The following is a 25,437-nucleotide window of genomic DNA, read 5'->3' as shown; positions in this document are numbered from 1 at the left end:
AATTGCAAGAGATGTTTACAAGTCGATGGTTGAAGTGAAAGCTCGTATTGAGTTTGCTAGAGAACGATTTGCCAAGCCTTCGATAGCTCAGTTGGTAGAGCGGAGGACTGTAGTGGTAAAACAGGCATCCTTAGGTCGCTGGTTCAAATCCGGCTCGAAGGACTTTTGCCAAATGCACATTTTATTGAATACTTGGAAAGTAAAATACTTGGAAAGTAAAATAACAGACAATTTATAATTATATTATATTTCATCACTGAAAATAGATGCCTTTTGCTTTGAGGCTGTGACCACGTTATTTTTCTGTCCAACACAAATCTTCATTGGTTTCCTGTGAGGTGTTTTGGATCCCCATCTCTTGCTATGAACTGGCAAAACAGCAGAATCCCCTTGACAATCTTGATTTCTCAAGAGAAATGAGAGAACACTATACACCATCCAAGATATTAAAATATTGTCAAGGCCCAACGCGGCTGAATACTCTGAGGAGATGGCCTGTGAGGTGCCGCCTTTCAACTTTTCCCCCTTAGTATGGTGGTCAGTAACATGCGGGCGACTGCGGAGGGGGTCATTTTTTTTTTGGGAACTGATGTGCTTTTACTCAATTCGGGAACCTCACAAGCCAAATTTGTAGTATTTTGCACGAATTGCAAGAGATGTTTACAAGTCGACGGTTGAAGTGGAAGCTCGTATTGAGTTTGCTAGAGTTGATTTGCCAAGCCTTCGATAGCTCAGTTGGTAGAGCGGAGGACTGTAGTGGTAAAACAGGCATCCTTAGGTCACTGGTTCAAATCCGGCTCGAAGGACTCTTGCTAAATGCACATTTTATTGAATACTTGGAAAGTAAAATACTTGGAAAGTAAAATAACAGACAATTTATAATTATATTATATTTCATCACTGAAAATAGATGCCTTTTGCTTTGAGGCTGTGGCCACGTTATTTTTCTGTCCAACACAAATCTTCATTGGTTTCCTGTCAGGTATTTTGGATCCCCATCTCTTGCTATGAACTGGCAAAACAGCAGAATCCCCTTGACAATCTTGATTTCTCAAGGGAAATGAGAGAACACTATACACCATCCAAGATATTAAAATATTGTCAAGGCCCAACGCAGCTGAATACTCTGAGGAGATGGCCTGTGAGGTGCCGCCTTTCAACTTTTCCCCCTTAGTATGGTGGTCAGTAACATGCGGGAGACTGCGGAGGGGGTCATTTTTTTAATTGGGAACTGATGTGCTTTTACTCACTTCGGGAACCTCACAAGCCAAATTTGTAGTATTTTGCACGAATTGCAAGAGATGTTTACAAGTCGACGGTTGAAGTGGAAGCTCGTATTGAGTTTGCTAGAGTTGATTTGCCAAGCCTTCGATAGCTCAGTTGGTAGAGCGGAGGACTGTAGTGGTAAAACAGGCATCCTTAGGTCGCTGGTTCAAATCCGGCTCGAAGGACTCTTGCCAAATGCACATTTTATTGAATACTTGGAAAGTAAAATAACAGACAATTTATAATTATATTATATTTCATCACTGAAAATAGATGCCTTTTGCTTTGAGGCTGTGGCCACGTTATTTTTCTGTCCAACACGAATCTTCATTGGGTCCTGTCAGGTGTTTTGGATCCCCATCTCTTGCTATGAACTGGCAAAACAGCAGAATCCCCTTGACAATCTTGATTTCTCAAGGGAAATGAGAGAACACTATACACCATCCAAGATATTAAAATATTGTCAAGGCCCAACGCAGCTGAATACTCTGAGGAGATGGCCTGTGAGGTGCCGCCTTTCAACTTTTCCCCCTTAGTATGGTGGTCAGTAACATGAGGGAGACTGCGGAGGGGGTCATTTTTTTAATTGGGAACTGATGTGCTTTTACTCACTTCGGGAACCTCACAAGCCAAATTTGTAGTATTTTGCACGAATTGCAAGAGATGTTTACAAGTCGACGGTTGAAGTGGAAGCTCGTATTGAGTTTGCTAGAGTTGATTTGCCAAGCCTTCGATAGCTCAGTTGGTAGAGCGGAGGACTGTAGTGGTAAAACAGGCATCCTTAGGTCGCTGGTTCAAATCCGGCTCGAAGGACTCTTGCCAAATGCACATTTTATTGAATACTTGGAAAGTAAAATAACAGACAATTTATAATTATATTATATTTCATCACTGAAAATAGATGCCTTTTGCTTTGAGGCTGTGGCCACGTTATTTTTCTGTCCGACACCAATCTTCGTTGGTTTCCTGTGAGGTATTTTGGATCCCCATCTCTTGCTATGAACTGACAAAACAGCAGAATCCCCTTGACAATCTTGATTTCTCAAGGGAAATGGGAGAACACTATACACCATCCAAGATATTAAAATATTGTCAAAGCCGAACACTGATGAATACTCTGAGGAGATGGCCTGTGAGGCGCCGCCTTTCAACTTTTCCTCCTTTGTATGGTGGTCAGTAACATGCGGGAGACTGCGGAGGGGGTCATTTTTTAAATTGTGAACTGATGTGCTTTTACTCAATTCGGGAACCTCACAAGCCAAATTTGTAGTATTTTGCACGAATTGCAAGAGATGTTTACAAGTCGATGGTTGAAGTGAAAGCTCGTATTGAGTTTGCTAGAGAACGATTTGCCAAGCCTTCGATAGCTCAGTTGGTAGAGCGGAGGACTGTAGTGGTAAAACAGGCATCCTTAGGTCGCTGGTTCAAATCCGGCTCGAAGGACTTTTGCCAAATGCACATTTTATTGAATACTTGGAAAGTAAAATACTTGGAAAGTAAAATAACAGACAATTTATAATTATATTATATTTCATCACTGAAAATAGATGCCTTTTGCTTTGAGGCTGTGACCACGTTATTTTTCTGTCCGACACCAATCTTCGTTGTTTTCCTGTGAGGTATTTTGGATCCCCATCTCTTGCTATGAACTGACAAAACAGCAGAATCCCCTTGACAATCTTGATTTCTCAAGGGAAATGGGAGAACACTATACACCATCCAAGATATTAAAATATTGTCAAGGCCGAACACTGATGAATACTCTGAGGAGATGGCCTGTGAGGCGCCGCCTTTCAACTTTTCCTCCTTTGTATGGTGGTCAGTAACATGCGGGAGACTGCGGAGGGGGTCATTTTTTAAATTGTGAACTGATGTGCTTTTACACAATTCGGGAACCTCACAAGCCAAATTTGTAGTATTTTGCACGAATTGCAAGAGATGTTTACAAGTCGATGGTTGAAGTGAAAGCTCGTATTGAGTTTGCTAGAGAACGATTTGCCAAGCCTTCGATAGCTCAGTTGGTAGAGCGGAGGACTGTAGTGGTAAAACAGGCATCCTTAGGTCGCTGGTTCAAATCCGGCTCGAAGGACTTTTGCCAAATGCACATTTTATTGAATACTTGGAAAGTAAAATACTTGGAAAGTAAAATAACAGACAATTTATAATTATATTATATTTCATCACTGAAAATAGATGCCTTTTGCTTTGAGGCTGTGACCACGTTATTTTTCTGTCCAACACAAATCTTCATTGGTTTCCTGTGAGGTGTTTTGGATCCCCATCTCTTGCTATGAACTGGCAAAACAGCAGAATCCCCTTGACAATCTTGATTTCTCAAGAGAAATGAGAGAACATTATACACCATCCAAGATATTAAAATATTGTCAAGGCCCAACGCGGCTGAATACTCTGAGGAGATGGCCTGTGAGGTGCCGCCTTTCAACTTTTCCCCCTTAGTATGGTGGTCAGTAACATGCGGGCGACTGCGGAGGGGGTCATTTTTTTTTTGGGAACTGATGTGCTTTTACTCAATTCGGGAACCTCACAAGCCAAATTTGTAGTATTTTGCACGAATTGCAAGAGATGTTTACAAGTCGACGGTTGAAGTGGAAGCTCGTATTGAGTTTGCTAGAGTTGATTTGCCAAGCCTTCGATAGCTCAGTTGGTAGAGCGGAGGACTGTAGTGGTAAAACAGGCATCCTTAGGTCACTGGTTCAAATCCGGCTCGAAGGACTCTTGCTAAATGCACATTTTATTGAATACTTGGAAAGTAAAATACTTGGAAAGTAAAATAACAGACAATTTATAATTATATTATATTTCATCACTGAAAATAGATGCCTTTTGCTTTGAGGCTGTGGCCACGTTATTTTTCTGTCCAACACAAATCTTCATTGGTTTCCTGTCAGGTATTTTGGATCCCCATCTCTTGCTATGAACTGGCAAAACAGCAGAATCCCCTTGACAATCTTGATTTCTCAAGGGAAATGAGAGAACACTATACACCATCCAAGATATTAAAATATTGTCAAGGCCCAACGCAGCTGAATACTCTGAGGAGATGGCCTGTGAGGTGCCGCCTTTCAACTTTTCCCCCTTAGTATGGTGGTCAGTAACATGCGGGAGACTGCGGAGGGGGTCATTTTTTTAATTGGGAACTGATGTGCTTTTACTCACTTCGGGAACCTCACAAGCCAAATTTGTAGTATTTTGCACGAATTGCAAGAGATGTTTACAAGTCGACGGTTGAAGTGGAAGCTCGTATTGAGTTTGCTAGAGTTGATTTGCCAAGCCTTCGATAGCTCAGTTGGTAGAGCGGAGGACTGTAGTGGTAAAACAGGCATCCTTAGGTCGCTGGTTCAAATCCGGCTCGAAGGACTCTTGCCAAATGCACATTTTATTGAATACTTGGAAAGTAAAATAACAGACAATTTATAATTATATTATATTTCATCACTGAAAATAGATGCCTTTTGCTTTGAGGCTGTGGCCACGTTATTTTTCTGTCCGACACCAATCTTCGTTGGTTTCCTGTGAGGTATTTTGGATCCCCATCTCTTGCTATGAACTGACAAAACAGCAGAATCCCCTTGACAATCTTGATTTCTCAAGGGAAATGGGAGAACACTATACACCATCCAAGATATTAAAATATTGTCAAAGCCGAACACTGATGAATACTCTGAGGAGATGGCCTGTGAGGCGCCGCCTTTCAACTTTTCCTCCTTTGTATGGTGGTCAGTAACATGCGGGAGACTGCGGAGGGGGTCATTTTTTAAATTGTGAACTGATGTGCTTTTACTCAATTCGGGAACCTCACAAGCCAAATTTGTAGTATTTTGCACGAATTGCAAGAGATGTTTACAAGTCGATGGTTGAAGTGAAAGCTCGTATTGAGTTTGCTAGAGAACGATTTGCCAAGCCTTCGATAGCTCAGTTGGTAGAGCGGAGGACTGTAGTGGTAAAACAGGCATCCTTAGGTCGCTGGTTCAAATCCGGCTCGAAGGACTTTTGCCAAATGCACATTTTATTGAATACTTGGAAAGTAAAATACTTGGAAAGTAAAATAACAGACAATTTATAATTATATTATATTTCATCACTGAAAATAGATGCCTTTTGCTTTGAGGCTGTGACCACGTTATTTTTCTGTCCGACACCAATCTTCGTTGTTTTCCTGTGAGGTATTTTGGATCCCCATCTCTTGCTATGAACTGACAAAACAGCAGAATCCCCTTGACAATCTTGATTTCTCAAGGGAAATGGGAGAACACTATACACCATCCAAGATATTAAAATATTGTCAAGGCCGAACACTGATGAATACTCTGAGGAGATGGCCTGTGAGGCGCCGCCTTTCAACTTTTCCTCCTTTGTATGGTGGTCAGTAACATGCGGGAGACTGCGGAGGGGGTCATTTTTTAAATTGTGAACTGATGTGCTTTTACTCAATTCGGGAACCTCACAAGCCAAATTTGTAGTATTTTGCACGAATTGCAAGAGATGTTTACAAGTCGATGGTTGAAGTGAAAGCTCGTATTGAGTTTGCTAGAGAACGATTTGCCAAGCCTTCGATAGCTCAGTTGGTAGAGCGGAGGACTGTAGTGGTAAAACAGGCATCCTTAGGTCGCTGGTTCAAATCCGGCTCGAAGGACTTTTGCCAAATGCACATTTTATTGAATACTTGGAAAGTAAAATACTTGGAAAGTAAAATAACAGACAATTTATAATTATATTATATTTCATCACTGAAAATAGATGCCTTTTGCTTTGAGGCTGTGACCACGTTATTTTTCTGTCCAACACAAATCTTCATTGGTTTCCTGTGAGGTGTTTTGGATCCCCATCTCTTGCTATGAACTGGCAAAACAGCAGAATCCCCTTGACAATCTTGATTTCTCAAGAGAAATGAGAGAACACTATACACCATCCAAGATATTAAAATATTGTCAAGGCCCAACGCGGCTGAATACTCTGAGGAGATGGCCTGTGAGGTGCCGCCTTTCAACTTTTCCCCCTTAGTATGGTGGTCAGTAACATGCGGGCGACTGCGGAGGGGGTCATTTTTTTTTTGGGAACTGATGTGCTTTTACTCAATTCGGGAACCTCACAAGCCAAATTTGTAGTATTTTGCACGAATTGCAAGAGATGTTTACAAGTCGACGGTTGAAGTGGAAGCTCGTATTGAGTTTGCTAGAGTTGATTTGCCAAGCCTTCGATAGCTCAGTTGGTAGAGCGGAGGACTGTAGTGGTAAAACAGGCATCCTTAGGTCACTGGTTCAAATCCGGCTCGAAGGACTCTTGCTAAATGCACATTTTATTGAATACTTGGAAAGTAAAATACTTGGAAAGTAAAATAACAGACAATTTATAATTATATTATATTTCATCACTGAAAATAGATGCCTTTTGCTTTGAGGCTGTGGCCACGTTATTTTTCTGTCCAACACAAATCTTCATTGGTTTCCTGTCAGGTATTTTGGATCCCCATCTCTTGCTATGAACTGGCAAAACAGCAGAATCCCCTTGACAATCTTGATTTCTCAAGGGAAATGAGAGAACACTATACACCATCCAAGATATTAAAATATTGTCAAGGCCCAACGCAGCTGAATACTCTGAGGAGATGGCCTGTGAGGTGCCGCCTTTCAACTTTTCCCCCTTAGTATGGTGGTCAGTAACATGCGGGAGACTGCGGAGGGGGTCATTTTTTTAATTGGGAACTGATGTGCTTTTACTCACTTCGGGAACCTCACAAGCCAAATTTGTAGTATTTTGCACGAATTGCAAGAGATGTTTACAAGTCGACGGTTGAAGTGGAAGCTCGTATTGAGTTTGCTAGAGTTGATTTGCCAAGCCTTCGATAGCTCAGTTGGTAGAGCGGAGGACTGTAGTGGTAAAACAGGCATCCTTAGGTCGCTGGTTCAAATCCGGCTCGAAGGACTCTTGCCAAATGCACATTTTATTGAATACTTGGAAAGTAAAATAACAGACAATTTATAATTATATTATATTTCATCACTGAAAATAGATGCCTTTTGCTTTGAGGCTGTGGCCACGTTATTTTTCTGTCCAACACGAATCTTCATTGGGTCCTGTCAGGTGTTTTGGATCCCCATCTCTTGCTATGAACTGGCAAAACAGCAGAATCCCCTTGACAATCTTGATTTCTCAAGGGAAATGAGAGAACACTATACACCATCCAAGATATTAAAATATTGTCAAGGCCCAACACGGCTGAATACTCTGAGGAGATGGCCTGTGAGGCGCCGCCTTTCAACTTTTCCCCCTTAGTATGGTGGTCATTAACATGCGGGAGACTGCGGAGGGGGTCATTTTTTTAATTGGGAACTGATGTGCTTTTACTCAATTCGGGAACCTCACAAGCCAAATTTGTAGTATTTTGCACGAATTGCAAGAGATGTTTACAAGTCGACGTTGAAGTGGAAGCTCGTATTGAGTTTGCTAGAGAACGATTTGCCAAGCCTTCGATAGCTCAGTTGGTAGAGCAGAGGACTGTAGTGGTAAAACAGGCATCCTTAGGTCGCTGGTTCAAATCGGGCTCGAAGGACTTTTGCCAAATGCAAATTTTATTGAATACTTGGAAAGTAAAATACTTGGAAGTAAAATAACAGACAATTTATAATTATATTATATTTCATCACTGAAAATAGATGCCTTTTGCTTTGAGGCTGTGGCCACGTTATTTTTCTGTCCAACACGAATCTTCATTGGTTTCCTGTGACGTGTTTTGGATCCCCATCTCTTGCTATGAACTGGCAAAACAGCAGAATCCCCTTGACAATCTTGATTTCTCAAGGGAAATGAGAGAACACTATACACCATCCAAGATATTAAAATATTGTCAAGGCCCAACACGGCTGAATACTCTGAGGAGATGGCCTGTGAGGCGCCGCCTTTCAACTTTTCCCCCTTAGTATGGTGGTCATTAACATGCGGGAGACTGCGGAGGGGGTAATTTTTTTAATTGGGAACTGATGTGCTTTTACTCAATTCGGGAACCTCACAAGCCAAATTTGTAGTATTTTGCATAAATTGCAAGAGATGTTTACAAGTCGACGGTTGAAGTGGAAGCTCGTATTGAGTTTGCTAGAGAATGATTTGCCAAGCCTTTGATAGCTCAGTTGGTAGAGCGGAGGACTGTAGTGGTAAAACAGGCATCCTTAGGTCGCTGGTTCAAATCTGGCTCGAAGGACTTTTGCCAAATGCACATTTTATTGAATACTTGGAAAGTAAAATACTTGGAAAATAAAATAACAGACAATTTATAATTATATTATATTTCATCACTGAAAATAGATGCCTTTTGCTTTGAGGCTGTGGCCACGTTATGTTTCTGTCCAACACCAATCTTCATTGGTTTCCTGTGAGGTGTTTCGGATCCCCATCTCTTGCTATGAACTGGCAAAACAGCAGAATCCCCTTGACAATCTTGATTTCTCAAGGGAAATGAGAGAACAGTATACACCATCCAAGATATTAAAATATTGTCAAGGCCCAACACGGCTGAATACTCTGAGGAGATGGCCTGTGAGGCGCCGCCTTTCAACTTTTCCCCCTTAGTATGGTGGTCAGTAACATGCGGGAAACTGCGGAGGGGGTCATTTTTTTAATTGGGAACTGATGTGCTTTTACTCAATTCGGGAACCTCACAAGCCAAATTTGTAGTATTTTGCACGAAGTGCAAGAGATGTTTGAATGTCGACGGTTGAAGTGGAAGCTCGTATTGAGCTTGCTAGAGACTGATTTGCCAAGCCTTCGATAGCTCAGTTGGTACAGCAGAGGACTGTAGTGGTAAAACAGGCATCCTTAGGTCGCTGGTTCAAATCCGGCTCGAAGGACTTTTGCCAAATGCACATTTTATTGAATACTTGGAAAGTAAAATACTTGGAAAGTAAAATAACAGACAATTTATAATTATATTATATTTCATCACTGAAAATAGATGCCTTTTGCTTTGAGGCTGTGGCCACGTTATTTTTCTGTCCGACACCAATCTTCGTTGTTTTCCTGTGAGGTATTTTGGATCCCCATCTCTTGCTATGAACTGACAAAACAGCAGAATCCCCTTGACAATCTTGATTTCTCAAGGGAAATGGGAGAACACTATACACCATCCAAGATATTAAAATATTGTCAAGGCCGAACACTGATGAATACTCTGAGGAGATGGCCTGTGAGGCGCCGCCTTTCAACTTTTCCTCCTTTGTATGGTGGTCAGTAACATGCGGGAGACTGCGGAGGGGGTCATTTTTTAAATTGTGAACTGATGTGCTTTTACTCAATTCGGGAACCTCACAAGCCAAATTTGTAGTATTTTGCACGAATTGCAAGAGATGTTTACAAGTCGATGGTTGAAGTGAAAGCTCGTATTGAGTTTGCTAGAGAACGATTTGCCAAGCCTTCGATAGCTCAGTTGGTAGAGGGGAGGACTGTAGTGGTAAAACAGGCATCCTTAGGTCGCTGGTTCAAATCCGGCTCAAAGGACTTTTGCCAAATGCACATTTTATTGAATACTTGGAAAGTAAAATACTTGGAAAGTAAAATAACAGACAATTTATAATTATATTATATTTCATCACTGAAAATAGATGCCTTTTGCTTTGAGGCTGTGACCACGTTATTTTTCTGTCCAACACAAATCTTCATTGGTTTCCTGTGAGGTGTTTTGGATCCCCATCTCTTGCTATGAACTGGCAAAACAGCAGAATCCCCTTGACAATCTTGATTTCTCAAGAGAAATGAGAGAACACTATACACCATCCAAGATGTTAAAATATTGTCAAGGCCCAACGCGGCTGAATACTCTGAGGAGATGGCCTGTGAGGTGCCGCCTTTCAACTTTTCCCCCTTAGTATGGTGGTCAGTAACATGCGGGCGACTGCGGAGGGGGTCATTTTTTTTTTGGGAACTGATGTGCTTTTACTCAATTCGGGAACCTCACAAGCCAAATTTGTAGTATTTTGCACGAATTGCAAGAGATGTTTACAAGTCGACGGTTGAAGTGGAAGCTCGTATTGAGTTTGCTAGAGTTGATTTGCCAAGCCTTCGATAGCTCAGTTGGTAGAGCGGAGGACTGTAGTGGTAAAACAGGCATCCTTAGGTCACTGGTTCAAATCCGGCTCGAAGGACTCTTGCTAAATGCACATGTTATTGAATACTTGGAAAGTAAAATACTTGGAAAGTAAAATAACAGACAATTTATAATTATATTATATTTCATCACTGAAAATAGATGCCTTTTGCTTTGAGGCTGTGGCCACGTTATTTTTCTGTCCAACACAAATCTTCATTGGTTTCCTGTCAGGTATTTTGGATCCCCATCTCTTGCTATGAACTGGCAAAACAGCAGAATCCCCTTGACAATCTTGATTTCTCAAGGGAAATGAGAGAACACTATACACCATCCAAGATATTAAAATATTGTCAAGGCCCAACGCAGCTGAATACTCTGAGGAGATGGCCTGTGAGGTGCCGCCTTTCAACTTTTCCCCCTTAGTATGGTGGTCAGTAACATGCGGGAGACTGCGGAGGGGGTCATTTTTTTAATTGGGAACTGATGTGCTTTTACTCACTTCGGGAACCTCACAAGCCAAATTTGTAGTATTTTGCACGAATTGCAAGAGATGTTTACAAGTCGACGGTTGAAGTGGAAGCTCGTATTGAGTTTGCTAGAGTTGATTTGCCAAGCCTTCGATAGCTCAGTTGGTAGAGCGGAGGACTGTAGTGGTAAAACAGGCATCCTTAGGTCGCTGGTTCAAATCTGGCTCGAAGGACTCTTGCCAAATGCACATTTTATTGAATACTTGGAAAGTAAAATACTTGGAAAGTAAAATAACAGACAATTTATAATTATATTATATTTCATCACTGAAAATAGATGCCTTTTGCTTTGAGGCTGTGACCACGTTATTTTTCTGTCCAACACAAATCTTCATTGGTTTCCTGTGAGGTGTTTTGGATCCCCATCTCTTGCTATGAACTGGCAAAACAGCAGAATCCCCTTGACAATCTTGATTTCTCAAGAGAAATGAGAGAACACTATACACCATCCAAGATATTAAAATATTGTCAAGGCCCAACGCGGCTGAATACTCTGAGGAGATGGCCTGTGAGGTGCCGCCTTTCAACTTTTCCCCCTTTGTATGGTGGTCAGTAACATGCGGGCGACTGCGGAGGGGGTCATTTTTTTTTTGGGAACTGATGTGCTTTTACTCAATTCGGGAACCTCACAAGCCAAATTTGTAGTATTTTGCACGAATTGCAAGAGATGTTTACAAGTCGACGGTTGAAGTGGAAGCTCGTATTGAGTTTGCTAGAGTTGATTTGCCAAGCCTTCGATAGCTCAGTTGGTAGAGCGGAGGACTGTAATGGTAAAACAGGCATCCTTAGGTCACTGGTTCAAATCCGGCTCGAAGGACTCTTGCTAAATGCACATTTTATTGAATACTTGGAAAGTAAAATACTTGGAAAGTAAAATAACAGACAATTTATAATTATATTATATTTCATCACTGAAAATAGATGCCTTTTGCTTTGAGGCTGTGGCCACGTTATTTTTCTGTCCAACACAAATCTTCATTGGTTTCCTGTCAGGTATTTTGGATCCCCATCTCTTGCTATGAACTGGCAAAACAGCAGAATCCCCTTGACAATCTTGATTTCTCAAGGGAAATGAGAGAACACTATACACCATCCAAGATATTAAAATATTGTCAAGGCCCAACGCAGCTGAATACTCTGAGGAGATGGCCTGTGAGGTGCCGCCTTTCAACTTTTCCCCCTTAGTATGGTGGTCAGTAACATGCGGGAGACTGCGGAGGGGGTCATTTTTTTAATTGGGAACTGATGTGCTTTTACTCACTTCGGGAACCTCACAAGCCAAATTTGTAGTATTTTGCACGAATTGCAAGAGATGTTTACAAGTCGACGGTTGAAGTGGAAGCTCGTATTGAGTTTGCTAGAGTTGATTTGCCAAGCCTTCGATAGCTCAGTTGGTAGAGCGGAGGACTGTAGTGGTAAAACAGGCATCCTTAGGTCGCTGGTTCAAATCCGGCTCGAAGGACTCTTGCCAAATGCACATTTTATTGAATACTTGGAAAGTAAAATAACAGACAATTTATAATTATATTATATTTCATCACTGAAAATAGATGCCTTTTGCTTTGAGGCTGTGGCCACGTTATTTTTCTGTCCGACACCAATCTTCGTTGGTTTCCGGTGAGGTATTTTGGATCCCCATCTCTTGCTATGAACTGACAAAACAGCAGAATCCCCTTGACAATCTTGATTTCTCAAGGGAAATGGGAGAACACTATACACCATCCAAGATATTAAAATATTGTCAAAGCCGAACACTGATGAATACTCTGAGGAGATGGCCTGTGAGGCGCCGCCTTTCAACTTTTCCTCCTTTGTATGGTGGTCAGTAACATGCGGGAGACTGCGGAGGGGGTCATTTTTTAAATTGTGAACTGATGTGCTTTTACTCAATTCGGGAACCTCACAAGCCAAATTTGTAGTATTTTGCACGAATTGCAAGAGATGTTTACAAGTCGATGGTTGAAGTGAAAGCTCGTATTGAGTTTGCTAGAGAACGATTTGCCAAGCCTTCGATAGCTCAGTTGGTAGAGCGGAGGACTGTAGTGGTAAAACAGGCATCCTTAGGTCGCTGGTTCAAATCCGGCTCGAAGGACTTTTGCCAAATGCACATTTTATTGAATACTTGGAAAGTAAAATACTTGGAAAGTAAAATAACAGACAATTTATAATTATATTATATTTCATCACTGAAAATAGATGCCTTTTGCTTTGAGGCTGTGACCACGTTATTTTTCTGTCCGACACCAATCTTCGTTGTTTTCCTGTGAGGTATTTTGGATCCCCATCTCTTGCTATGAATTGACAAAACAGCACAATCCCCTTGACAATCTTGATTTCTCAAGGGAAATGGGAGAACACTATACACCATCCAAGATATTAAAATATTGTCAAGGCCGAACACTGATGAATACTCTGAGGAGATGGCCTGTGAGGCGCCGCCTTTCAACTTTTCCTCCTTTGTATGGTGGTCAGTAACATGCGGGAGACTGCGGAGGGGGTCATTTTTTAAATTGTGAACTGATGTGCTTTTACTCAATTCGGGAACCTCACAAGCCAAATTTGTAGTATTTTGCACGAATTGCAAGAGATGTTTAATAGTCGATGGTTGAAGTGAAAGCTCGTATTGAGTTTGCTAGAGAACGATTTGCCAAGCCTTCGATAGCTCAGTTGGTAGAGCGGAGGACTGTAGTGGTAAAACAGGCATCCTTAGGTCGCTGGTTCAAATCCGGCTCGAAGGACTCTTGCCAAATGCACATTTTATTGAATACTTGGAAAGTAAAATAACAGACAATTTATAATTATATTATATTTCATCACTGAAAATAGATGCCTTTTGCTTTGAGGCTGTGACCACGTTATTTTTCTGTCCAACACAAATCTTCATTGGTTTCCTGTGAGGTGTTTTGGATCCCCATCTCTTGCTATGAACTGGCAAAACAGCAGAATCCCCTTGACAATCTTGATTTCTCAAGAGAAATGAGAGAACACTATACACCATCCAAGATATTAAAATATTGTCAAGGCCCAACGCGGCTGAATACTCTGAGGAGATGGCCTGTGAGGTGCCGCCTTTCAACTTTTCCCCCTTAGTATGGTGGTCAGTAACATGCGGGCGACTGCGGAGGGGGTCATTTTTTTTTTGGGAACTGATGTGCTTTTACTCAATTCGGGAACCTCACAAGCCAAATTTGTAGTATTTTGCACGAATTGCAAGAGATGTTTACAAGTCGACGGTTGAAGTGGAAGCTCGTATTGAGTTTGCTAGAGTTGATTTGCCAAGCCTTCGATAGCTCAGTTGGTAGAGCGGAGCACTGTAGTGGTAAAACAGGCATCCTTAGGTCACTGGTTCAAATCCGGCTCGAAGGACTCTTGCTAAATGCACATTTTATTGAATACTTGGAAAGTAAAATACTTGGAAAGTAAAATAACAGACAATTTATAATTATATTATATTTCATCACTGAAAATAGATGCCTTTTGCTTTGAGGCTGTGGCCACGTTATTTTTCTGTCCAACACAAATCTTCATTGGTTTCCTGTCAAGTATTTTGGATCCCCATCTCTTGCTATGAACTGGCAAAACAGCAGAATCCCCTTGACAATCTTGATTTCTCAAGGGAAATGAGAGAACACTATACACCATCCAAGATATTAAAATATTGTCAAGGCCCAACGCAGCTGAATACTCTGAGGAGATGGCCTGTGAGGTGCCGCCTTTCAACTTTTCCCCCTTAGTATGGTGGTCAGTAACATGCGGGAGACTGCGGAGGGGGTCATTTTTTTAATTGGGAACTGATGTGCTTTTACTCACTTCGGGAACCTCACAAGCCAAATTTGTAGTATTTTGCACGAATTGCAAGAGATGTTTACAAGTCGACGGTTGAAGTGGAAGCTCGTATTGAGTTTGCTAGAGTTGATTTGCCAAGCCTTCGATAGCTCAGTTGGTAGAGCGGAGGACTGTAGTGGTAAAACAGGCATCCGTAGGTCGCTGGTTCAAATCCGGCTCGAAGGACTCTTGCCAAATGCACATTTTATTGAATACTTGGAAAGTAAAATAACAGACAATTTATAATTATATTATATTTCATCACTGAAAATAGATGCCTTTTGCTTTGAGGCTGTGGCCACGTTATTTTTCTGTCCAACACGAATCTTCATTGGGTCCTGTCAGGTGTTTTGGATCCCCATCTCTTGCTATGAACTGGCAAAACAGCAGAATCCCCTTGACAATCTTGATTTCTCAAGGGAAATGAGAGAACACTATACACCATCCAAGATATTAAAATATTGTCAAGGCCCAACACGGCTGAATACTCTGAGGAGATGGCCTGTGAGGCGCCGCCTTTCAACTTTTCCCCCTTAGTATGGTGGTCATTAACATGCGGGAGACTGCGGAGGGGGTCATTTTTTTAATTGGGAACTGATGTGCTTTTACTCAATTCGGGAACCTCACAAGCCAAATTTGTAGTATTTTGCACGAATTGCAAGAGATGTTTACAAGTCGACGTTGAAGTGGAAGCTCGTATTGAGTTTGCTAGAGAACGATTTGCCAAGCCTTCGATAGCTCAGTTGGTAGAGCAGAGGACTGTAGTGGTAAAACAGGCATCCTTAGGTCGCTGGTTCAAATCGGGCTCGAAGGACTTTTGCCAAATGCAAATTTTATTGAATACTTGGAAAGTAAAATACTTGGAAGTAAAATAACAGACAATTTATAATTATATTATATTTCATCACTGAAAATAGATGCCTTTTGCTTTGAGGCTGTGGCCACGTTATTTTTCTGTCCAACACGAATCTTCATTGGTTTCCTGTGACGTGTTTTGGATCCCCATCTCTTGCTATGAACTGGCAAAACAGCAGAATCCCCTTGACAATCTTGATTTCTCAAGGGAAATGAGAGAACACTATACACCATCCAAGATATTAAAATATTGTCAAGGCCCAACACGGCTGAATACTCTGAGGAGATGGCCTGTGAGGCGCCGCCTTTCAACTTTTCCCCCTTAGTATGGTGGTCATTAACATGCGGGAGACTGCGGAGGGGGTAATTTTTTTAATTGGGAACTGATGTGCTTTTACTCAATTCGGGAACCTCACAAGCCAAATTTGTAGTATTTTGCATAAATTGCAAGAGATGTTTACAAGTCGACGGTTGAAGTGGAAGCTCGTATTGAGTTTGCTAGAGAATGATTTGCCAAGCCTTTGATAGCTCAGTTGGTAGAGCGGAGGACTGTAGTGGTAAAACAGGCATCCTTAGGTCGCTGGTTCAAATCTGGCTCGAAGGACTTTTGCCAAATGCACATTTTATTGAATACTTGGAAAGTAAAATACTTGGAAAATAAAATAACAGACAATTTATAATTATATTATATTTCATCACTGAAAATAGATGCCTTTTGCTTTGAGGCTGTGGCCACGTTATGTTTCTGTCCAACACCAATCTTCATTGGTTTCCTGTGAGGTGTTTCGGATCCCCATCTCTTGCTATGAACTGGCAAAACAGCAGAATCCCCTTGACAATCTTGATTTCTCAAGGGAAATGAGAGAACAGTATACACCATCCAAGATATTAAAATATTGTCAAGGCCCAACACGGCTGAATACTCTGAGGAGATGGCCTGTGAGGCGCCGCCTTTCAACTTTTCCCCCTTAGTATGGTGGTCAGTAACATGCGGGAGACTGCGGAGGGGGTCATTTTTTTAATTGGGAACTGATGTGCTTTTACTCAATTCGGGAACCTCACAAGCCAAATTTGTAGTATTTTGCACGAAGTTCAAGAGATGTTTGAATGTCGACGGTTGAAGTGGAAGCTCGTATTGAGCTTGCTAGAGACTGATTTGCCAAGCCTTCGATAGCTCAGTTGGTACAGCGGAGGACTGTAGTGGTAAAACAGGCATCCTTAGGTCGCTGGTTCAAATCCGGCTCGAAGGACTTTTGCCAAATGCACATTTTATTGAATACTTGGAAAGTAAAATACTTGGAAAGTAAAACAACAGACAATTTATAATTATATTATATTTCATCACTGAAAATAGATGCCTTTTGCTTTGAGGCTGTGGCCACGTTATTTTTCTGTCCGACACCAATCTTCGTTGTTTTCCTGTGAGGTATTTTGGATCCCCATCTCTTGCTATGAACTGACAAAACAGCAGAATCCCCTTGACAATCTTGATTTCTCAAGGGAAATGGGAGAACACTATACACCATCCAAGATATTAAAATATTGTCAAGGCCGAACACTGATGAATACTCTGAGGAGATGGCCTGTGAGGCGCCGCCTTTCAACTTTTCCTCCTTTGTATGGTGGTCAGTAACATGCGGGAGACTGCGGAGGGGGTCATTTTTTAAATTGTGAACTGATGTGCTTTTACTCAATTCGGGAACCTCACAAGCCAAATTTGTAGTATTTTGCACGAATTGCAAGAGATGTTTACAAGTCGATGGTTGAAGTGAAAGCTCGTATTGAGTTTGCTAGAGAACGATTTGCCAAGCCTTCGATAGCTCAGTTGGTAGAGGGGAGGACTGTAGTGGTAAAACAGGCATCCTTAGGTCGCTGGTTCAAATCCGGCTCAAAGGACTTTTGCCAAATGCACATTTTATTGAATACTTGGAAAGTAAAATACTTGGAAAGTAAAATAACAGACAATTTATAATTATATTATATTTCATCACTGAAAATAGATGCCTTTTGCTTTGAGGCTGTGACCACGTTATTTTTCTGTCCAACACAAATCTTCATTGGTTTCCTGTGAGGTGTTTTGGATCCCCATCTCTTGCTATGAACTGGCAAAACAGCAGAATCCCCTTGACAATCTTGATTTCTCAAGAGAAATGAGAGAACACTATACACCATCCAAGATGTTAAAATATTGTCAAGGCCCAACGCGGCTGAATACTCTGAGGAGATGGCCTGTGAGGTGCCGCCTTTCAACTTTTCCCCCTTAGTATGGTGGTCAGTAACATGCGGGCGACTGCGGAGGGGGTCATTTTTTTTTTGGGAACTGATGTGCTTTTACTCAATTCGGGAACCTCACAAGCCAAATTTGTAGTATTTTGCACGAATTGCAAGAGATGTTTACAAGTCGACGGTTGAAGTGGAAGCTCGTATTGAGTTTGCTAGAGTTGATTTGCCAAGCCTTCGATAGCTCAGTTGGTAGAGCGGAGGACTGTAGTGGTAAAACAGGCATCCTTAGGTCGCTGGTTCAAATCCGGCTCGAAGGACTCTTGCCAAATGCACATTTTATTGAATACTTGGAAAGTAAAATACTTGGAAAGTAAAATAACAGACAATTTATAATTATATTATATTTCATCACTGAAAATAGATGCCTTTTGCTTTGAGGCTGTGGCCACGTTATTTTTCTGTCCAACACGAATCTTCATTGGGTCCTGTCAGGTGTTTTGGATCCCCATCTCTTGCTATGAACTGGCAAAACAGCAGAATCCCCTTGACAATCTTGATTTCTCAAGGGAAATGAGAGAACACTATACACCATCCAAGATATTAAAATATTGTCAAGGCCCAACACGGCTGAATACTCTGAGGAGATGGCCTGTGAGGCGCCGCCTTTCAACTTTTCCCCCTTAGTATGGTGGTCATTAACATGCGGGAGACTGCGGAGGGGGTCATTTTTTTAATTGGGAACTGATGTGCTTTTACTCAATTCGGGAACCTCACAAGCCAAATTTGTAGTATTTTGCACGAATTGCAAGAGATGTTTACAAGTCGACGTTGAAGTGGAAGCTCGTATTGAGTTTGCTAGAGAATGATTTGCCAAGCCTTCGATAGCTCAGTTGGTAGAGCGGAGGACTGTAGTGGTAAAACAGGCATCCTTAGGTCGCTGGTTCAAATCGGGCTCGAAGGACTTTTGCCAAATGCAAATTTTATTGAATACTTGGAAAGTAAAATACTTGGAAGTAAAATAACAGACAATTTATAATTATATTATATTTCATCACTGAAAATAGATGCCTTTTGCTTTGAGGCTGTGGCCACGTTATTTTTCTGTCCAACACGAATCTTCATTGGTTTCCTGTGACGTGTTTTGGATCCCCATCTCTTGCTATGAACTGGCAAAACAGCAGAATCCCCTTGACAATCTTGATTTCTCAAGGGAAATGAGAGAACACTATACACCATCCAAGATATTAAAATATTGTCAAGGCCCAACACGGCTGAATACTCTGAGGAGATGGCCTGTGAGGCGCCGCCTTTCAACTTTTCCCCCTTAGTATGGTGGTCATTAACATGCGGGAGACTGCGGAGGGGGTAATTTTTTTAATTGGGAACTGATGTGCTTTTACTCAATTCGGGAACCTCACAAGCCAAATTTGTAGTATTTTGCATAAATTGCAAGAGATGTTTACAAGTCGACGGTTGAAGTGGAAGCTCGTATTGAGTTTGCTAGAGAATGGTTTGCCAAGCCTTTGATAGCTTAGTTGGTAGAGCGGAGGACTGTAGTGGTAAAACAGGCATCCTTAGGTCACTGGTTCAAATCTGGCTCGAAGGACTTTTGCCAAATGCACATTTTATTGAATACTTGGAAAGTAAAATACTTAGAAAATAAAATAACAGACAATTTATACTTATATTATATTTCATCACTGAAAATAGATGCCTTTTGCTTTGAGGCTGTGGCCACGTTATGTTTCTGTCCAACACCAATCTTCATTGGTTTCCTGTGAGGTGTTTCGGATCCCCATCTCTTGCTATGAACTGGCAAAACAGCAGAATCCCCTTGACAATCTTGATTTCTCAAGGGAAATGAGAGAACACTATACACCATCCAAGATATTAAAATATTGTCAAGGCCCAACACGGCTGAATACTCTGAGGAGATGGCCTGTGAGGCGCCGCCTTTCAACTTTTCCCCCTTAGTATGGTGGTCAGTAACATGCGGGAGACTGCGGAGGGGGTCATTTTTTTAATTGGGAACTGATGTGCTTTTACTCAATTCGGGAACCTCACAAGCCAAATTTGTAGTATTTTGCACGAAGTGCAAGAGATGTTTGAATGTCGACGGTTGAAGTGGAAGCTCGTATTGAGCTTGCTAGAGACTGATTTGCCAAGCCTTCGATAGCTCAGTTGGTACAGCGGAGGACTGTAGTGGTAAAACAGGCATCCTTAGGTCGCTGGTTCAAATCCGGCTCGAAGGACTTTTGCCAAATGCACATTTTATTGAATACTTGGAAAGTAAAATACTTGGAAAGTAAAATAACAGACAATTTATAATTATATTATATTTCATCACTGAAAATAGATGCCTTTTGCTTTGAGGCTGTGGCCACGTTATTTTTCTGTCCGACACCAATCTTCGTTGTTTTCCTGTGAGGTATTTTGGATCCCCATCTCTTGCTATGAACTGACAAAACAGCAGAATCCCCTTGACAATCTTGATTTCTCAAGGGAAATGGGAGAACACTATACACCATCCAAGATATTAAAATATTGTCAAGGCCGAACACTGATGAATACTCTGAGGAGATGGCCTGTGAGGCGCCGCCTTTCAACTTTTCCTCCTTTGTATGGTGGTCAGTAACATGCGGGAGACTGCGGAGGGGGTCATTTTTTAAATTGTGAACTGATGTGCTTTTACTCAATTCGGGAACCTCACAAGCCAAATTTGTAGTATTTTGCACGAATTGCAAGAGATGTTTACAAGTCGATGGTTGAAGTGAAAGCTCGTATTGAGTTTGCTAGAGAACGATTTGCCAAGCCTTCGATAGCTCAGTTGGTAGAGCGGAGGACTGTAGTGGTAAAACAGGCATCCTTAGGTCGCTGGTTCAAATCCGGCTCAAAGGACTTTTGCCAAATGCACATTTTATTGAATACTTGGAAAGTAAAATACTTGGAAAGTAAAATAACAGACAATTTATAATTATATTATATTTCATCACTGAAAATAGATGCCTTTTGCTTTGAGGCTGTGACCACGTTATTTTTCTGTCCAACACAAATCTTCATTGGTTTCCTGTGAGGTGTTTTGGATCCCCATCTCTTGCTATGAACTGGCAAAACAGCAGAATCCCCTTGACAATCTTGATTTCTCAAGAGAAATGAGAGAACACTATACACCATCCAAGATATTAAAATATTGTCAAGGCCCAACGCGGCTGAATACTCTGAGGAGATGGCCTGTGAGGTGCCGCCTTTCAACTTTTCCCCCTTAGTATGGTGGTCAGTAACATGCGGGCGACTGCGGAGGGGGTCATTTTTTTTTTGGGAACTGATGTGCTTTTACTCAATTCGGGAACCTCACAAGCCAAATTTGTAGTATTTTGCACGAATTGCAAGAGATGTTTACAAGTCGACGGTTGAAGTGGAAGCTCGTATTGAGTTTGCTAGAATTGATTTGCCAAGCCTTCGATAGCTCAGTTGGTAGAGCGGAGGACTGTAGTGGTAAAACAGGCATCCTTAGGTCACTGGTTGAAATCCGGCTCGAAGGACTCTTGCTAAATGCACATTTTATTGAATACTTGGAAAGTAAAATACTTGGAAAGTAAAATAACAGACAATTTATAATTATATTATATTTCATCACTGAAAATAGATGCCTTTTGCTTTGAGGCTGTGGCCACGTTATTTTTCTGTCCAACACAAATCTTCATTGGTTTCCTGTCAGGTATTTTGGATCCCCATCTCTTGCTATGAACTGGCAAAACAGCAGAATCCCCTTGACAATCTTGATTTCTCAAGGGAAATGAGAGAACACTATACACCATCCAAGATATTAAAATATTGTCAAGGCCCAACGCAGCTGAATACTCTGAGGAGATGGCCTGTGAGGTGCCGCCTTTCAACTTTTCCCCCTTAGTATGGTGGTCAGTAACATGCGGGAGACTGCGGAGGGGGTCATTTTTTTAATTGGGAACTGATGTGCTTTTACTCACTTCGGGAACCTCACAAGCCAAATTTGTAGTATTTTGCACGAATTGCAAGAGATGTTTACAAGTCGACGGTTGAAGTGGAAGCTCGTATTGAGTTTGCTAGAGTTGATTTGCCAAGCCTTCGATAGCTCAGTTGGTAGAGCGGAGGACTGTAGTGGTAAAACAGGCATCCTTAGGTCGCTGGTTCAAATCCGGCTCGAAGGACTCTTGCCAAATGCACATTTTATTGAATACTTGGAAAGTAAAATACTTGGAAAGTAAAATAACAGACAATTTATAATTATATTATATTTCATCACTGAAAATAGATGCCTTTTGCTTTGAGGCTGTGGCCACGTTATTTTTCTGTCCAACACGAATCTTCATTGGGTCCTGTCAGGTGTTTTGGATCCCCATCTCTTGCTATGAACTGGCAAAACAGCAGAATCCCCTTGACAATCTTGATTTCTCAAGGGAAATGAGAGAACACTATACACCATCCAAGATATTAAAATATTGTCAAGGCCCAACACGGCTGAATACTCTGAGGAGATGGCCTGTGAGGCGCCGCCTTTCAACTTTTCCCCCTTAGTATGGTGGTCATTAACATGCGGGAGACTGCGGAGGGGGTCATTTTTTTAATTGGGAACTGATGTGCTTTTACTCAATTCGGGAACCTCACAAGCCAAATTTGTAGTATTTTGCACGAATTGCAAGAGATGTTTACAAGTCGACGTTGAAGTGGAAGCTCGTATTGAGTTTGCTAGAGAATGATTTGCCAAGCCTTCGATAGCTCAGTTGGTAGAGCGGAGGACTGTAGTGGTAAAACAGGCATCCTTAGGTCGCTGGTTCAAATCGGGCTCGAAGGACTTTTGCCAAATGCAAATTTTATTGAATACTTGGAAAGTAAAATACTTGGAAGTAAAATAACAGACAATTTATAATTATATTATATTTCATCACTGAAAATAGATGCCTTTTGCTTTGAGGCTGCGGCCACGTTATTTTTCTGTCCAACACGAATCTTCATTGGTTTCCTGTGACGTGTTTTGGATCCCCATCTCTTGCTATGAACTGGCAAAACAGCAGAATCCCCTTGACAATCTTGATTTCTCAAGGGAAATGAGAGAACACTATACACCATCCAAGATATTAAAATATTGTCAAGGCCCAACACGGCTGAATACTCTGAGGAGATGGCCTGTGAGGCGCCGCCTTTCAACTTTTCCCCCTTAGTATGGTGGTCATTAACATGCGGGAGACTGCGGAGGGGGTAATTTTTATAATTGGGAACTGATGTGCTTTTACTCAATTCGGGAACCTCACAAGCCAAATTTGTAGTATTTTGCATAAATTGCAAGAGATGTTTACAAGTCGACGGTTGAAGTGGAAGCTCGTATTGAGTTTGCTAGAGAATGATTTGCCAAGCCTTTGATAGCTCAGTTGGTAGAGCGGAGGACTGTAGTGGTAAAACAGGCATCCTTAGGTCGCTGGTTCAAATCTGGCTCGAAGGACTTTTGCCAAATGCACATTTTATTGAATACTTGGAAAGTAAAATACTTGGAAAGTAAAATAACAGACAATTTATAATTATATTATATTTCATCACTGAAAATAGATGCCTTTTGCTTTGAGGCTGTGACCACGTTATTTTTCTGTCCAATACAAATCTTCATTGGTTTCCTGTGAGGTGTTTTGGATCCCCATCTCTTGCTATGAACTGGCAAAACAGCAGAATCCCCTTGACAATCTTGATTTCTCAAGAGAAATGAGAGAACACTATACACCATCCAAGATATTAAAATATTGTCAAGGCCCAACGCGGCTGAATACTCTGAGGAGATGGCCTGTGAGGTGCCGCCTTTCAACTTTTCCCCCTTAGTATGGTGGTCAGTAACATGCGGGCGACTGCGGAGGGGGTCATTTTTTTTTGGGGAACTGATGTGCTTTTACTCAATTCGGGAACCTCACAAGCCAAATTTGTAGTATTTTGCACGAATTGCAAGAGATGTTTACAAGTCGACGGTTGAAGTGGAAGCTCGTATTGAGTTTGCTAGAGTTGATTTGCCAAGCCTTCGATAGCTCAGTTGGTAGAGCAGAGGACTGTAGTGGTAAAACAGGCATCCTTAGGTCACTGGTTCAAATCCGGCTCGAAGGACTCTTGCTAATTGCACATTTTATTGAATACTTGGAAAGTAAAATACTTGGAAAGTAAAATAACAGACAATTTATAATTATATTATATTTCATCACTGAAAATAGATGCCTTTTGCTTTGAGGCTGTGGCCACGTTATTTTTCTGTCCAACACAAATCTTCATTGGTTTCCTGTCAGGTATTTTGGATCCCCATCTCTTGCTATGAACTGGCAAAACAGCAGAATCCCCTTGACAATCTTGATTTCTCAAGGGAAATGAGAGAACACTATACACCATCCAAGATATTAAAATATTGTCAAGGCCCAACGCAGCTGAATACTCTGAGGAGATGGCCTGTGAGGTGCCGCCTTTCAACTTTTCCCCCTTAGTATGGTGGTCAGTAACATGCGGGAGACTGCGGAGGGGGTCATTTTTTTAATTGGGAACTGATGTGCTTTTACTCACTTCGGGAACCTCACAAGCCAAATTTGTAGTATTTTGCACGAATTGCAAGAGATGTTTACAAGTCGACGGTTGAAGTGGAAGCTCGTATTGAGTTTGCTAGAGTTGATTTGCCAAGCCTTCGATAGCTCAGTTGGTAGAGCGGAGGACTGTAGTGGTAAAACAGGCATCCTTAGGTCGCTGGTTCAAATCCGGCTCGAAGGACTCTTGCCAAATGCACATTTTATTGAATACTTGGAAAGTAAAATACTTGGAAAGTAAAATAACAGACAATTTATAATTATATTATATTTCATCACTGAAAATAGATGCCTTTTGCTTTGAGGCTGTGGCCACGTTATTTTTCTGTCCAACACGAATCTTCATTGGGTCCTGTCAGGTGTTTTGGATCCCCATCTCTTGCTATGAACTGGCAAAACAGCAGAATCCCCTTGACAATCTTGATTTCTCAAGGGAAATGAGAGAACACTATACACCATCCAAGATATTAAAATATTGTCAAGGCCCAACGCAGCTGAATACTCTGAGGAGATGGCCTGTGAGGCGCCGCCTTTCAACTTTTCCCCCTTAGTATGGTGGTCATTAACATGCGGGAGACTGCGGAGGGGGTCATTTTTTTAATTGGGAACTGATGTGCTTTTACTCAATTCGGGAACCTCACAAGCCAAATTTGTAGTATTTTGCACGAATTGCAAGAGATGTTTACAAGTCGACGTTGAAGTGGAAGCTCGTATTGAGTTTGCTAGAGAATGATTTGCCAAGCCTTCGATAGCTCAGTTGGTAGAGCGGAGGACTGTAGTGGTAAAACAGGCATCCTTAGGTCGCTGGTTCAAATCGGGCTCGAAGGACTTTTGCCAAATGCAAATTTTATTGAATACTTGGAAAGTAAAATACTTGGAAGTAAAATAACAGACAATTTATAATTATATTATATTTCATCACTGAAAATAGATGCCTTTTGCTTTGAGGCTGTGGCCACGTTATTTTTCTGTCCAACACGAATCTTCATTGGTTTCCTGTGACGTGTTTTGGATCCCCATCTCTTGCTATGAACTGGCAAAACAGCAGAATCCCCTTGACAAT

General features: G+C 41.5%; 15 non-coding genes across 15 annotated transcripts; all 15 read left to right on the top strand.

Moving 5' to 3' along the window:
- Window positions 1-76: 76 nt before the first annotated feature.
- Window positions 77-162, top strand: TRNAY-GUA (transfer RNA tyrosine (anticodon GUA)). Its single transcript is given in 2 exon segments — window positions 77-113; window positions 127-162. It is a non-coding gene; the product is annotated as a tRNA-Tyr (tRNA).
- A 1,203-nt stretch (window positions 163-1,365) lies between these two features.
- On the top strand, window positions 1,366-1,451 carry TRNAY-GUA (transfer RNA tyrosine (anticodon GUA)). Its single transcript is given in 2 exon segments — window positions 1,366-1,402; window positions 1,416-1,451. It is a non-coding gene; the product is annotated as a tRNA-Tyr (tRNA).
- Window positions 1,452-1,993: 542 nt separating this feature from the next.
- TRNAY-GUA (transfer RNA tyrosine (anticodon GUA)) lies at window positions 1,994-2,079 on the top strand. Its single transcript is given in 2 exon segments — window positions 1,994-2,030; window positions 2,044-2,079. It is a non-coding gene; the product is annotated as a tRNA-Tyr (tRNA).
- A 544-nt stretch (window positions 2,080-2,623) lies between these two features.
- TRNAY-GUA (transfer RNA tyrosine (anticodon GUA)) lies at window positions 2,624-2,709 on the top strand. The gene is given in 2 exon segments: window positions 2,624-2,660; window positions 2,674-2,709. It is a non-coding gene; the product is annotated as a tRNA-Tyr (tRNA).
- A 560-nt stretch (window positions 2,710-3,269) lies between these two features.
- TRNAY-GUA (transfer RNA tyrosine (anticodon GUA)) lies at window positions 3,270-3,355 on the top strand. Its single transcript is given in 2 exon segments — window positions 3,270-3,306; window positions 3,320-3,355. It is a non-coding gene; the product is annotated as a tRNA-Tyr (tRNA).
- A 1,203-nt stretch (window positions 3,356-4,558) lies between these two features.
- TRNAY-GUA (transfer RNA tyrosine (anticodon GUA)) lies at window positions 4,559-4,644 on the top strand. The gene is given in 2 exon segments: window positions 4,559-4,595; window positions 4,609-4,644. It is a non-coding gene; the product is annotated as a tRNA-Tyr (tRNA).
- Window positions 4,645-5,188: 544 nt separating this feature from the next.
- On the top strand, window positions 5,189-5,274 carry TRNAY-GUA (transfer RNA tyrosine (anticodon GUA)). The gene is given in 2 exon segments: window positions 5,189-5,225; window positions 5,239-5,274. It is a non-coding gene; the product is annotated as a tRNA-Tyr (tRNA).
- Window positions 5,275-5,834: 560 nt separating this feature from the next.
- Window positions 5,835-5,920, top strand: TRNAY-GUA (transfer RNA tyrosine (anticodon GUA)). Its single transcript is given in 2 exon segments — window positions 5,835-5,871; window positions 5,885-5,920. It is a non-coding gene; the product is annotated as a tRNA-Tyr (tRNA).
- Window positions 5,921-7,123: 1,203 nt separating this feature from the next.
- TRNAY-GUA (transfer RNA tyrosine (anticodon GUA)) lies at window positions 7,124-7,209 on the top strand. Its single transcript is given in 2 exon segments — window positions 7,124-7,160; window positions 7,174-7,209. It is a non-coding gene; the product is annotated as a tRNA-Tyr (tRNA).
- A 5,057-nt stretch (window positions 7,210-12,266) lies between these two features.
- On the top strand, window positions 12,267-12,352 carry TRNAY-GUA (transfer RNA tyrosine (anticodon GUA)). Its single transcript is given in 2 exon segments — window positions 12,267-12,303; window positions 12,317-12,352. It is a non-coding gene; the product is annotated as a tRNA-Tyr (tRNA).
- A 544-nt stretch (window positions 12,353-12,896) lies between these two features.
- On the top strand, window positions 12,897-12,982 carry TRNAY-GUA (transfer RNA tyrosine (anticodon GUA)). The gene is given in 2 exon segments: window positions 12,897-12,933; window positions 12,947-12,982. It is a non-coding gene; the product is annotated as a tRNA-Tyr (tRNA).
- Window positions 12,983-13,542: 560 nt separating this feature from the next.
- Window positions 13,543-13,628, top strand: TRNAY-GUA (transfer RNA tyrosine (anticodon GUA)). The gene is given in 2 exon segments: window positions 13,543-13,579; window positions 13,593-13,628. It is a non-coding gene; the product is annotated as a tRNA-Tyr (tRNA).
- A 4,396-nt stretch (window positions 13,629-18,024) lies between these two features.
- TRNAY-GUA (transfer RNA tyrosine (anticodon GUA)) lies at window positions 18,025-18,110 on the top strand. Its single transcript is given in 2 exon segments — window positions 18,025-18,061; window positions 18,075-18,110. It is a non-coding gene; the product is annotated as a tRNA-Tyr (tRNA).
- A 3,784-nt stretch (window positions 18,111-21,894) lies between these two features.
- TRNAY-GUA (transfer RNA tyrosine (anticodon GUA)) lies at window positions 21,895-21,980 on the top strand. The gene is given in 2 exon segments: window positions 21,895-21,931; window positions 21,945-21,980. It is a non-coding gene; the product is annotated as a tRNA-Tyr (tRNA).
- A 2,492-nt stretch (window positions 21,981-24,472) lies between these two features.
- Window positions 24,473-24,558, top strand: TRNAY-GUA (transfer RNA tyrosine (anticodon GUA)). The gene is given in 2 exon segments: window positions 24,473-24,509; window positions 24,523-24,558. It is a non-coding gene; the product is annotated as a tRNA-Tyr (tRNA).
- The last annotated feature ends 879 nt before the right edge of the window (window positions 24,559-25,437 follow it).

This window comes from Ambystoma mexicanum, chromosome 1p (assembly GCF_040938575.1).
Source record: "Ambystoma mexicanum isolate Mex_15411 chromosome 1p, UKY_AmexF1_1, whole genome shotgun sequence".
NCBI lineage: Eukaryota > Metazoa > Chordata > Amphibia > Caudata > Ambystomatidae > Ambystoma > Ambystoma mexicanum.
The sequence above is the reverse complement of the archived record's forward strand: the minus strand, read 5'-3'. Positions and strand labels throughout refer to the sequence as shown.